This window comes from Triturus cristatus, chromosome 6, assembly GCF_964204655.1.
Source record: "Triturus cristatus chromosome 6, aTriCri1.1, whole genome shotgun sequence".
Lineage (NCBI taxonomy): Eukaryota > Metazoa > Chordata > Amphibia > Caudata > Salamandridae > Triturus > Triturus cristatus.
Genome location: NC_140589.1, coordinates 968,818,177 through 968,831,784, shown reverse-complemented (window position 1 = coordinate 968,831,784; position 13,608 = coordinate 968,818,177).

Genomic DNA, 13,608 nt, shown 5'->3' with positions numbered 1-13,608 from the left:
CTTGCAATTTATTCTGAGTGAAGTATTCGATGGTCTGTATCAAATAATGAGTATTGTCTGAGATTGAGCTATCCACCAGAAACTCATTCTGATCTGAGTAAATCAAAGTTGCAGCAACCAACGTGATCCTATTCGCTAAAGTTTTCATTAAAAGCTTGCAGTGCGAGTTTAGAAGGCTAATCAGGTACTATTAATAGGAGGTGGAGATCTGGCTTCTCTTTTTTCCAGAGTACTAATAATGATTGCTACAGTATACAAAGGTGGCTATTGGTTTCCCTTCCAAGATTGCATTAAATAATTTTAGTAATATGTCCTGCAACTCAGGGAAGATGGTCCTGTAGATCTCTACCAGTAGCCCATTGCTCCCTATAGCATTCCCATTCTCAAAACCTTCCAAGCATAACTTAATTTCTTCAACTGAAGTCGGGGCCAACAGATCTAACGCTTGAGTTATTGCCATCTGGGAATTCGAATTTTACGTAAAAATTCTGAGCTCTGACTAGTCTCCCTGAAGTCGTCAGACTAATAGGGCACACTATAATGGTCCAGAAAGACCCTCTGAATACGATGAGGGCACGACAAAAGCTGATTAGTCACTGGGTCCTCTATGGATTTCACAAAATTAGCAAATGTGCGCAACAAGTTATTCTACAAATATAAAGGGTAATCCTGAAACGTAAAGGATCCTTAGAAACCGGTACTGGCTTTAATTGATCAAATAACTTGAAGCGTTGTGATGACAATTTTATTTAAGTGGTAGGGCAAAGAGTTAACACCTGAGCTGTGAAGTATGTGCTTTTAATTGTCATTGTATGTAGATAGCACTTACTATCCCTGAGGAGGTGCTGAAGGGATTGTTATGTAAAGAAATTGCATTACATATGGTCTGGGTATTACTAAAATCTATATTTGGAACCACTTTTTTTCCAAATATTTTTGTGCATTTTGTAGCAGTCTAGCTTATACTGTGTGTCATGCAAGCATAAAATAATGACTTACATATTGACAGGGCTTTCTGTCACAGGATGTGACTTTTTGGCACCAAAAATACTCAAGTCAAAATTCTCCACTGTACCAACCAAGATTTAATATTGTGGTTTTCTGGTTACACACATATCTTTGCATTGCATTAACTAATAAAGGTTTCATAATGTACTGTAGTGCATTTCCCACTGAGTAACAGCTTAATTTTAAAATCTATTTTTCATTTAAGCTGCCTGTTATTTTTTATGTAGCTACCTCACGGTGAAAGACTTAAAAAAGCATACAGAATATTTGGTTTCTAGCTACACCTTTGATCCTGCCCCCAAGCTCAGACTCTCAAGGCCTTCCAGCTCCCCAAACATGACTGAAGTTATAAACAGCAGCAAACTAACGTAACCAGGAATCAGTTTTTGCTAAAAATCTTTTTTTATAATGTTAAAAATTAAAAACATTTTTAGAAAAACAGTATTAAAGAAGATTAAAGGACCACTTTATACCCTGGAATTAAATAAAGCATCCCACTGGGACCATGCTGTTCATCATTACTGATTGCAAATGGTATGTTTTACTTATGATGAATGATGGTCAGCAACCTCCATTTCCATGCAGCTGTAAAAGCCAAGCTGTCAGCATCCTATGAAATATAGTATAGTTCTCCGCACATGCCATGCACTAAAGTTGCAGTCTATGCATTACAGCCATTATTCCCAGGGCCACTGGAATTATGCAATTTTGTGGCCATGGCGATTTTACTATAATTATAGATTCATCCCATTTTCCACATCAAAATGTGTACTACTCAAACGATTTAAAAGTTATTAAAGGCCCTTTGCAAACCTGGAATGGTCACCTTTTTGTTGCTTAATGCTACATTTGGGTATTAAACTGGTACTAATTAGCGCAACCACAGATTGACCACCTCTCTAGAGACTAACAGGCACACACATCACATTAGTTCAGAAGAGTGTTATCATCCAAGTACATTTTGTCAAATTATTTTTTGTTTGTGAAAAATAAAGTACCATTCTGCATTTTTGGCTAATTCGTTTGTAGGCTTTTTGTTTGAACTATGTGGTAAGCCTCTGTCTCTAAACCACGGTCACCCACAATCCTTTGGATTGCTAAACACTGTTTAATATTATTTCCACACCGTAAAAATGATTTGCAATGGGGATTGGGGGCAATTATGGTTGTCGATGAAGGGAATGAGGAGGAGTACCAGGTTCTGTGAATGTTTGCCGGGGGAGGGGGGTCTTTACACCTAAAGAAATTTGACAGGTGGGTCTCTGCATCAAAAAGTTTGAAGACCTCTGAACTAGTATTAGTTGGTTCTGTATGGCACTAGGTTTTGTCAGCTTCCATGCAGAACTGCTGGTCTGTGAGAAACGACAAACTAACTTTTTAGATCTCTTCTGCTCACTTTAGATAGGACATTGTGTGTATCGAAATATTCAGGATGGCCCATATTCATGCAAATCTGTTTAACAAACTTATACCAAGGAAAAGAACCAGAGTAAGTTAAATTTAAAGAGTCATTTAAAATCCAATGATTTAAAATAGTAAAATCGCTGGTCCAAACCTTATGCCATCATAAATAAGGCTTCATGATACCCATCCTAACACTAACCCCTAACTTGAACATTAGTGTGCCCTGTTCTAACCTCTTCGGATGTGACAGTACAAACTAGTTACAAAACAATGGAAGTCATACAAGTGCCCAGTAGTATGCAGTATCATAAGCAGGAAGAGCCTTGAAAGTAGCAAAATGCTCCCTCTGGTTCGAAATACAGCATGTCAATACAAAGAATTATGGGTATACATTTTGACTAAGTGTGGTGAACAGAAGAATGAAAGGAAAATACACACATTACCATGGCTGATTTAGGAAAGAAAATAGAGTTGAGGCCTAGTCGTGTCAAGTTTTGGAAAATAAAGTTCTATTAATTTTAGATTTATCATTTTAGTGCAGAAATGTTCACAATATGCACACGTTTTATTAAATCGAAATCATGTCTATCAAATGCGTAAATATATCAGGTGTACATGTGCCACCATTATGCAGTTTTCACGCTAACATTTTTTTTTCAATTCTCTATGGAGAATTGTTTTTTTCCTGGGGAGAAACTCCCTTTTATGTACGACATTAATTGTGGGAGTCTTTCTGCACCATTCTAATCCTTTGTATGAATTTACTCCTGCCCTCGACATGGTGTTAAAGTGCTCATGACCGATTTGCCATATCCCATAGAATCACAAATTTGTGGTATTAATCTACTTAGGCAGGTATTCATGCTGTGGAACATCCATATAAAGCCACTGAGAGCAAATGTCCTCATGTGTGAGCTAATACACTTACCATGTAAAGTGATGTTGAGTGTGCCCAGGTTCAACGTAGGTGCGCAAATACTGCTCAGCCCATGGGAAGTATGTACTACAAAGGCTGCACAAGCTTCCATCACACAATGGGCAGTTACTGCATGGACAACACCTGTGCCCCAGACCCTAAAAAAGTACAGCATAAATAGCAGCGGGGGAAACCTCCATCAAAGAAAACAGCTACGTCATTCACATGGAACATTTACAAAGAAAGTAGCAGCATTTCAAGTTTTTTCAGACAGAGAACAGTTAAACTACAGAAAACAATAGTATAAGGTTCCACAGTATACTTTTCCCAATCACAGCAAACACTTTGCTTCACATACATCCAACAGGAAGAGCAGGAGGAGAAGCAGAAGGGAAAGCTTTCTTTACACACGTGAAAGGTATATTTTGGGCAAACACAGGACAGACTTACCACAGTCATGCAAGGGAAAGTAAATAATAATAACCCAGTATTTGTGAAGCCCGAACTAATCACCCCTAAGCGCCTCAAGGCGTTGGGGAGATTACGCGAGCTATTGCCCAGAGTCACAGGGTGCTGGTCTGAGCTGCTTCCTGGAATCGAACCGTGAGCCATGTGCTCCAGCGTCAGATGCCGTGGCCGCTGCGCCACACCTCTCCAAAGTAGCAGAGCAAGATTCCTCAACCACATAACGGGCACAACACAAACAGCAAGAAGGGCACGCTTCAAATCTACACAATGTTTCTTTACACATGCATACATACTCTCTACTGCTCACTGCCCTTACGCCCCACGCAGGCACACAATGTCCGGCTTACCACTACCCACTGTAGGACACCTTTCTGTTACGCATACATACAGAATAGGGGGGTTGCTGGGACAGGATCTGACTCAGTTTGCTTTATTTGCAAGGCTAATATTTTTGCTCGGTTTATTCAGAAATCTGGCCAGCCTTTGAAAAAGGAGAGTGCAGAAGACTCACTTTTGCTGCAGAGTTGTTCAATTGGAAGGGAAGGATATGAGGGGATTACCCAAAAATGTGTTTCTGAATTGCCTACATAAATTCCCATTTTAAAACTTTCTTCACCAAAAACAGAATTTCACCAAAAATAGGATGAATGTAGAATACAAAATTAAGCAGGATTGGAGTGCTAAATTTAGTTTGATTGCTTTACTTAGTCTGGTGTCGTTTCATTCAGGCATTTTTAATAAGAGATGAACCAAGCATCTATTAGCTATGTATGTGGTTATATCCATCATATGTTTGCAAACATTGGGAACATTTGAAAACCACCAAGAACCATTACAAATAGTTCAATTTTCCCATTGATCCGAAAGAATCCTAGCATATCTTCATTTTGCTGCAATCACTATAATTTTGAGAGAGCATCAACATTCTATCCCGCGCTTGTGACCACGGACATCGAGATGACTGACCAAATAAGGAAAAACAGTATATAGGACAGGTAAGGATGCGCTTAGTACAGCCAGGGCCGGCTTTAGGGCAGTGCCGCACTGGGCGCTGACCTGTGGAGGGGTCACAGACCTGTGGAGGGGGCTTAGACGTCAGGGGGGCAGGTGGGGAGGCTCTGTGTGTAGTAATAACTTATGATTGGACAGATGAGGGGCACTTTTGCCCAGGTGGCAGTGCTTAATTTGAGCCGGAGCTTTCCGGTGCTGAGCACCGGCACTTAATTGGTTTCCGGTGCTCAGCACCAGCACCTAATTGACAATACCACACTTAGGGCAGTCTGCCTCAAGGTGGCGCTGCTCATGAAATTTAGAGATGAGAAGTATTTCAGTTGTTAGGGAAACCAATATACATTAAAACATTACCAATACCTGACTCCCCAGCCATTCCTTTAGCTTTGGGGACCTGGAATAATCTTAACTGATGCATTTACATCCAAGAGAGATGGTTAGTTGTTGTTTTGGCAGCGATGACAAGGGCGATGGGTAGTGCAAGCTGCAGCGGCCTCCTGATCAGAGCCCTGGCAATTAATATTTTACAAATTAAGCACTGCCAGGTGGTAGTGAGAGATTCCGAGGAGGCAGCCATGGGGTGCGGTGCGCTGAAAATGATTGTTGCACTGGGAGCCACCAGTGCCAAAGCCGCCCCTGAGTATAACATGTTCATTTGATGAGAGGAAAACATCAAGGTCTAGAAAAAGGCCCTCAGATACTCATGAATGAAATGAAAAAACAGCAAGGTATCCAGTGCTGCAAGATGAATACGCTGGCAGGCCAGGGGCTCATCCATTTTGGCATATAGTTCCCTGGCCTTTACCATAGGCCGGGGAGAGATTAAAAAAGAATAGGGCCTTCAACCCCATCCTCCCACCTGCCTGGATATTACCGGGGAGTATTAAAATGCACACTGCAGTCTTGCCAAAGGTTCAGGATGTAAAAAATAACATTCTCTAGCCTTGCCCAATATTCACTAAGAGTTGTGTTTTTTCTTTGTCCAAAGTATTTTACCACCTTGTCCAGGGGTAGTGGGAGTATCCCTTCCACCATTCCCACACACCTTGTCCAAAGACAGGGCGGGCATGCAAACATTGGGAGGGATAAAAAAAAAAAGAAAATATTGGTGAGTGATAAATAAGGGTACATTTGCAGTAACGGTCTGCAAATGGAAATTGTGGTTCGGAAGGTGCCATAGCTGCAAATCATCACCTGTTCGCTATTTCTCGTGTTATGTGGCGCAGACTCACATTCCACGCTCAGCAGTCACATGATCGCAATACTGAAAACTCATTAGTGCTATGTTCATTTTGCAAAGGAAAAGCTGTCAATGCATCCAGAAGGTCAGTGCAGCTTTCATGTCTCTGGAGGGCACACTGCCCATATGCAACTGAGCACAAAACTTTAAAATATATGAATACATATATATCTTTATAACAAATCCACAAAACTCTCACATTGATTGGGAATTGCTAAAGCCATTTTAGAGATATTGAGCATATGTTTTGTCATGTCAGAGCACCTTGCTTGGCAATCAAGATACTATGCTGCTGTTCTCAGGACCTTGGGCCAGATGTATGACCATTATGTTTTGTGGGTCGCAAATTGGGATTTTTTGCAATTCGCAATTTGCGACTTCGCAAAACGGAATGTACTAACGTGTCTCAGACACATTTAGCCATTTTTTCCAAATGGGGTAGCAAATGACCTGCCTCATCAATATTCATGAGGCAGGTCGGAATTTGAGACCCAATGGTAATGGTCTACTATCACAAGGATGGTGGCCTACTGGGGACAGCAGACCACCATGTCTGTTTGCTTTTTATACAAAGCAACTTTTTTTTCAAATGCAGACTATTTTCCCTAAAGGTAAATGGGATGCGTTTAAAAGAAAACATTAAACAGTTTTCTATACATTTTTTAAGGGCAGGCAGGCAGTGGTCCATGGGACCACTGCCTGCCCTTAAAAATATTTTCATATATATTCACAAAAGTGAAGGGGTCTCCGTAAGACCCCTTTCCTGTTTGCGACTGGCTTACCTCTTACTTCAAGTAGTGAGCAAACTACGATTGTTTTGTGACCGCATTTGCGGTGGCAAAACAATTGTACATCCCCCGCAATTCGCTGTTAGGAAGGGACACCCTTTAGCTATCGCGAATGACCCGATTTTCTATATGCAACAACTAAAAAGGGTCATACATCTGGCCCCTTGTTACTACGCCTTGTGACAGCGACATAGGCATTTGTTTTCTTTTTGGGAGCATGTTCCAAGTTGAATCTGAATACACTGTAAGGAGTTTCATTGTACTTAGGAATAAAACCTGAATAGTTTGAAGAAATATTTCAAAGACAACCATTAAGGCTTATAAACCTTTGCTGCATTGCATTTACTGATTTAACCATTTAAATGCTGTGGTTTCCCTCCTGTCAGAGCTGAACCCCTTTTTTGATGTTTTGGGGCAGTTCCTGCTTAAGCCTTTATAACTTTTTTTCCATATAACGTACCCAGGCTAAATGTGCGTCCTTTTTCTCCCATATGTAGGGGATTCTAAAGGTAATCATGGTTTGTGGATTCCCCTAGAGTAAACCAACAAAACAGCCAAAATCTGTTTTTAAATAGAAGGATAGGGATAACGTGCTGCAAATGATGTGTTCTTTTTTCTAAGGATGGTATAAACAAAAGGTGTGCTGTCCTAAAATTAAATTCCCTCTTCCCAACTTTCAGGAACATGCAGAGTTGTTTAAGAAATCAATTTTTAACCACAGTGCCTGGAATTTTTTAAGTGGTAGCCATATTTTCTATTTTGTTTACCTGCTCGTAGTTTGTGACATAAAAGGGTATGAAACCCCTGGATGAAACTAGACAGGTAGGGAAATAAACTACTGACAGCATGTCTGCCACTGCAGAAGTGTGGCAAAGTCAATGCACTACCTTTGATTTTTTCCAGACATGCCTAAGAAAGGCCTCCTAACGCCCAGGACGCAGGGTGCATTATATAATAAGGTTGGACATGTAAGTGCAAGCTTATATGACCTTATAGTATGCTTTACTATTAAAGGACACTATAAGTGATAGACAGTCTAGAGGATAACATGGGCTGGCACCCATTCAAACCCGAGGTTGACAGCTCCTTTATGGTACTGCCTAAATATGTCATGTTTGGTATCAAACAACATGCCTTTTCATCCCTGACACCAATTTCATGTCGAGGGTGATGTAGCATGCACCCAGGTGACTATCCTACATGTTGCCCACCTGGTTGGCCCAGCTTTCCTGTGCTCTGGCTGACAGCCCGTGCTTCCTGATGCCAAGACAGGGTTCTGACCTCCTGCCAGGCAGTGTGAACACTCCCAAGAGTCAGGAATAAAGACTTGGGCAGGAAGGAGGTCACACCTCCTCCCACCCAGGCTGGCAAGTGAAGTGGCACATCAAGGCAGTGAGCTTCAAAGGCTACACTGCATCTGATATGCATCCAAGCTGTCTCCCCACGGAAGGAACAGCCATCTTCTGCACCCATGTCCATTTGCAACTGGGCAGGTGGGAAATTAGACAGTCAGAGGATGTACACTCTTAGAAGACTAGTTACACCTATAGGGTAGGCTACCAGGTCTGTACAGCCAAGGAACACTTCTGCCATTTTTAAAAGTCATAGAAATAGTGGCTTATGTGTTGAAAAGGTGACCAGCAACCCTGGATGTGGTCACTTCAGGGAAAGAATAGCCGCTGGGGCTAGTAGTCCATTGGCCACTTGTACCCACACCCCTAAGGCCCCTAAATATAGGATTTAAGTGCTACCTCTGACACCAGAACCTCAGTACTGAACATCTTGCATTGAAGAGGACAAATAAGGGACCCTTGTCAGCAACAACAGGACTTGAACCAAAGCAAAAGAGGGATACTCTGTCCCTGTGGCAACACTCCTGGAACTGCCTGATCGAGACTCATCCTAGGCTATCTCTTGGTTCCCCCCGACAGAGGGAGCCCTGTGGAAGCCTGAAGGACCATCAGACTTCCCTGGATTAGTGGCATTAGTCTCCTGAAAACTGTAGGTAAGACAACGCTCCAGATCTGAAGAATCGCAGGCCATCAGCCCTGAGAGGTCTTTTCCAAATCTATATGGTCTAGGGCACTGTGCAAACTGTAGTTCTGTCTTCCACGAAGTTGCAGGCAGCTAGCGCATTCCTGGGACCACGGGACGTCAAAGTAACTTTCTGCTCCACTTACCACTGCCAAGCCTTGTTGGTCGCCAGTCCAGAAACCGATCCCTGCATTCGATGCTGCACCTAGAGGGAACTTCATCCGACAATCATCCAACATCAGCAGCAACCCCTTTGTTGTGTTTTGGCATCTTTTTCCCCCGCAGCACCATTTCAGCAGTAAAAGCAGCTGTGCTGTGGCTCCCGATCAGCACCAGGGGCAGCCAGGACAACTCTGCATCCGGGCTCCACGGACCAGGTAAAATTTAACTGACTATCGTGGCTTGGTCCTGGGACCCGCATCACGTTAACCCTGCAAGGGTTTCATGCAACTCGACCTGCAAGTGACCAATTGTCACTTGTGGTTTTTTCTCATTGACCGCAATGTTAAAGTTTCACTCTATTATTTTACACTGATTATATATTGCTTCAGAAATCTATAACTCTAGTTATATGCATGTTATTCTGTTCGTATTGGTGTCTAAATTGAAATAAAAATACAGTTTCTTTTTATAAATCTGTGTTGGATTTCTATTGAGTCATATCAATTACTTATCATCCATATTGGTACTTCAAAATGCTTATCACATGTTCCTCTAGTAAAACCTAACTGCTCTTTGCCACACTACCAGGACTGAGCTAAGGATTTATTATTGTGAATTCAAGGACCATCTTTGGGGTATCATGATAGTATTACATGGTAAGGCATAACCCCCACACTGCATAATACTTCACCTTCCTGCATAGCTGACTGTGTTTTCATAAATACTTTTTTGCTACAATGGCCAATTTATATATTAATACACCATTATGTCCATAAGACCCTTTTGGTCACATGTATATATAGTGTTTGTTGGTTGTCCAAAAACATACAATACCCAGAAAATGTGTTTTTTCTTGCACACTGGCTAACATTTGGAAGCCAAAATTGGAAAGAAATTCAACTGATAATAACAAATGCTCTGCAATTCTATGTACCCACACTGCAGCCTCAACAACGATAGAGGTGCTTGCACTGCAGCCTCACATGACATCGGAACTGAAGCATCACCTTGACTGCAAAACACATCCACAAAGCCAGACTTCACATCGCAAGCCCTCATCAACTGGATCTGCAGGGATGGCGAAGGACTCGCATCGTAGCTCCGCATCACTTTGGAATTGACGCATCACCTCGGTTGTACAACATATCCATGGCACAGAACCTTGCAACATTCCACAAACCAGAATTCAAGGCACTTTGTTCACTGCCCCTAACTGTGTCTGAGTAGCCAGCCCGAGCTACATTGCGGTCACTTTGCCCTTGTGACTCGGCCCAGTCCTGCCCAACCAGATATCCACAGATGCTGTTTTGTGGCTTCTAGCGATATTGTCACTTAAGTCTTTGAAATTCCATATCACCTGGTCTTGTTTTATTTATTACAAATAACTCTATTTTTCTATCTTGGTTTGGGATCCTCTTTGTATGGTGTTTTTCACGTTTTACTGTCTGAAGTGTTGTACAATACTTTACGCATTGCCTCTAAGCTAAGCCTGACTACTCATTGCCAAGCTACCATAGGGTTGAGCACAGGTTAATTTAGGGTTGGCTTTTGCCTCACCCTGGCAAGTATTGTGGTTGTTGCTTAACCAGGGCTCACATCCCAGTCAACCAACAATCCCAATTTCTTACATTGGTGGTCAATAGTGAGGATTAGGACTTGTGTTTGTGCAGTCTGATACACCATCCTATATCTGGGACCAATTCGAGTTGAAATTCTCCTTGAGTGCCTCTTTTTGCTTTTTTCAAATCCACTTTTATCCTACCTGACTGTTTCTGTTCATATCTGCAGAAATTGGATTCAAGCTTATCAAACTGGAAGGCTACATGGTGGCCGAGTTCAAAGAGTTTTATAAGAAATGGAGACTTCCAAATCAAAAGGCCACTAGCAAGTTGGGGCTTCAGAAAGCACCAAGGGCCTTGGAGATGGTTCTCCAGTCACTGGCAACAACAAAGGACCAGGATGAGGAAGATGATGTGGAAATGCAGTAAGAGGACCCGGAAGCAAGTCCTGAGATGCAGCTCACAGGGGAGGGGGATGTTTTGCCTCTAGATTTGGGGAAACCTCTCAGGGCACAAAGCAGTGTGTCCTCCCAAGGTCTTTCCTCAGAGGAGCTGGCTGACAGGAAAGCTGATAGGACGTTTAGGCTGCACATGGCCTAGCTTGAAATTGAGAAAAAGAAACTGGCAATAAAGGCTGTGACCAAGAGAGCCTTGGTGAATAGAAAATGTTGTTGACTCGTGAACTGAGTCTAAAAGTGCTGGATTTGAAGGTGAAACAGCTGTCAGAGTCCAGCAGGAAGAGTGGCATAAAAAATGCAGTGCCCAGGGTGAAGGAAGGATTCACATACCCAGGGAAATGGAGCCTGACTTTGCTGTGGGGGATGACATAGACAGGTGGTGCTCTCATGATGCATGGGAAACCTGAGGAGAATTGGGGAGCTAGCCTCTGAAGGTATATACCTAATTAGGGGAGGGACGCCCTACTGGCCCTGGTGAAGAGGGACAGGATGAGGTATCCCCCCATGAAGGAAGCCCTTGTCCAGAAATATGGTCTCACCCCAGAAAAGTGCAGGTTGAGGTTCAGGTGCAGTCAGAAACTCTCTGAGGAGATTTTGTGAATTACTTGTATAAGGCAATGGATGGTTGGGTGAAGGGTAGTGAGGTAAACACCCACGAAGGGCTATACAATTTTATCACCTGAGAGCACATGTTCATTCATTCATTTCCAAAGGTTCACCAACACCTGTTTAACTGCAAACATTCTTGACCCAGGGAGCATGCATGGAAGGCAGACCTCTGGGTTACTACCAGAGTGTCTGGGAGGACATTGGGGCGTGATATTAAAAAGGGTGGTACAGGTTTCCCCTGACAGAGTGAGGGAGAGGTCTACAGTCTACAAGACAGATCACAGTATAGTGTGGGGGAAAGGGTTCCCATGTCCTTTCTAAAAATAGGAGGGGAGGCTATGGTGGGCAGAGGCCCAGGGTGCCCCATTTCCTACTCCGGCGCTTGTATTATTCCCAGCTGGGAGATAAGCAAGGTAACCTAGTCTGTACCAACAGACCATCCACTGGTGGGACCTTCACAGTATCATGAGAGCACGAAGGAGTGGCCACCCTAGGTGCCCTGAAAGCTCTGGTTTCTGAGGGTACTGCTCCCAAGGGGAGGGTACAAGTGCCTAAATGGAGGGACAGGAGGTCGAGACAATCCACAGTGGGAGGACCAGTCAATCAGAAGCTGCCAGCTCTAAGAACAGAGCACTCTAAGACTGAGTCGGCCACTTCTGACCTGGATGTGCTCCCTGTGCTGTCGCAGAGACAGTGGGCTGTAGGACTGCACCTGGTGGACCTCTGCATGACACAGATAGAGTGTGTCACCCTTTGGGGTGTCTACCCCTAAATGTCCTGGCTCACCAGGTACCTGTTCAGCTCCAAGGGTGCAGACTCTGGGTTGACTGGCCAGTCTCAGGCTACCACCACTGAACTGGTGGGAAGGGGAGAGACAGAAGGGTGCCTAAAACACAGGGCTACCGCCTCACCACTCTAAGAAACCCCAGAGGACAGATACCCTGGATGCCTAGAGCCTGGCTCTTGACACTGACAGCTGTCAATGGCCTTTGTTTGTTGTTGTCCTTTTTGGGAAGAGTTTTCCTTGGGTTGGGAACAGAAGTCTGATCCAAGAGGTGGAACCGGCCACATCACTTTGTCAGCCATGGTGGTAGTGTCTGCCTACTGGGATACATCTGTCAGCAGGTTAAGGTTAGGTGCTTCACAGATGGGGTCCACAAATGAGGATAAGAGTTCACCATGGAATTCAGGGGCTTAAGAGACCATAGACAAGGAGATTCAAATGACTTCAGACAGGAATAGAACTGCCAAGTGCCCCTGCATAACTGGGCCTTCGCCCATGTTCTATCACCTGTGCAGGGAAGCCCATCAAGGTATTAATTAGTCTACCGTGGCTTTTAGCAGGCAGGGGGTTGTTTTGGACTTGGCCCCTTCTGCAGGGTTATTCCTACAGTTTTTTTTATTCACCTTTCTGTTTTTTTAACCTGTTTGTATTAACTTTTTTACTTCTAGGACTTGGCACACTTTACCACTGTGAACCAGTGTTAAAGTGTGTGTGCTCTCTCCTTAAAACATGGTAGCATTGGCTTTTACCCAGTTGGCACACTTAATGTATTTATAAGTCTCTAGTAAAGTGGCACTACCTGTGCCCAGGGCCTGCACAATAAATGCTACTAAGGGCCTGCATCACTGCTTGTGCCACCCTCTTAAGTAGCACTCTAAACATGTCTCAGGGTTGCCATTACGTGTGGTGTTTTCAACTGCCATTTCAACCGGTCATTCATAAACCTTTTGCCAGGCCTAAATATTCCTTTTTAATACATACCTAGGGAACGCCCTGGACAGCTCACAGGGCAGGGTACAATGTATTTGAAAAGTAGGGCATGTACTCTTAAGTCCTACATATCCTGGTAGTGAAAAACTCTTAAATTTGATTTCCACTACTGCAAGGCCCACCTCTCCAATAGGACAACATCGGCGTTACCTTATTATATTTAATAAGTTGTCATTT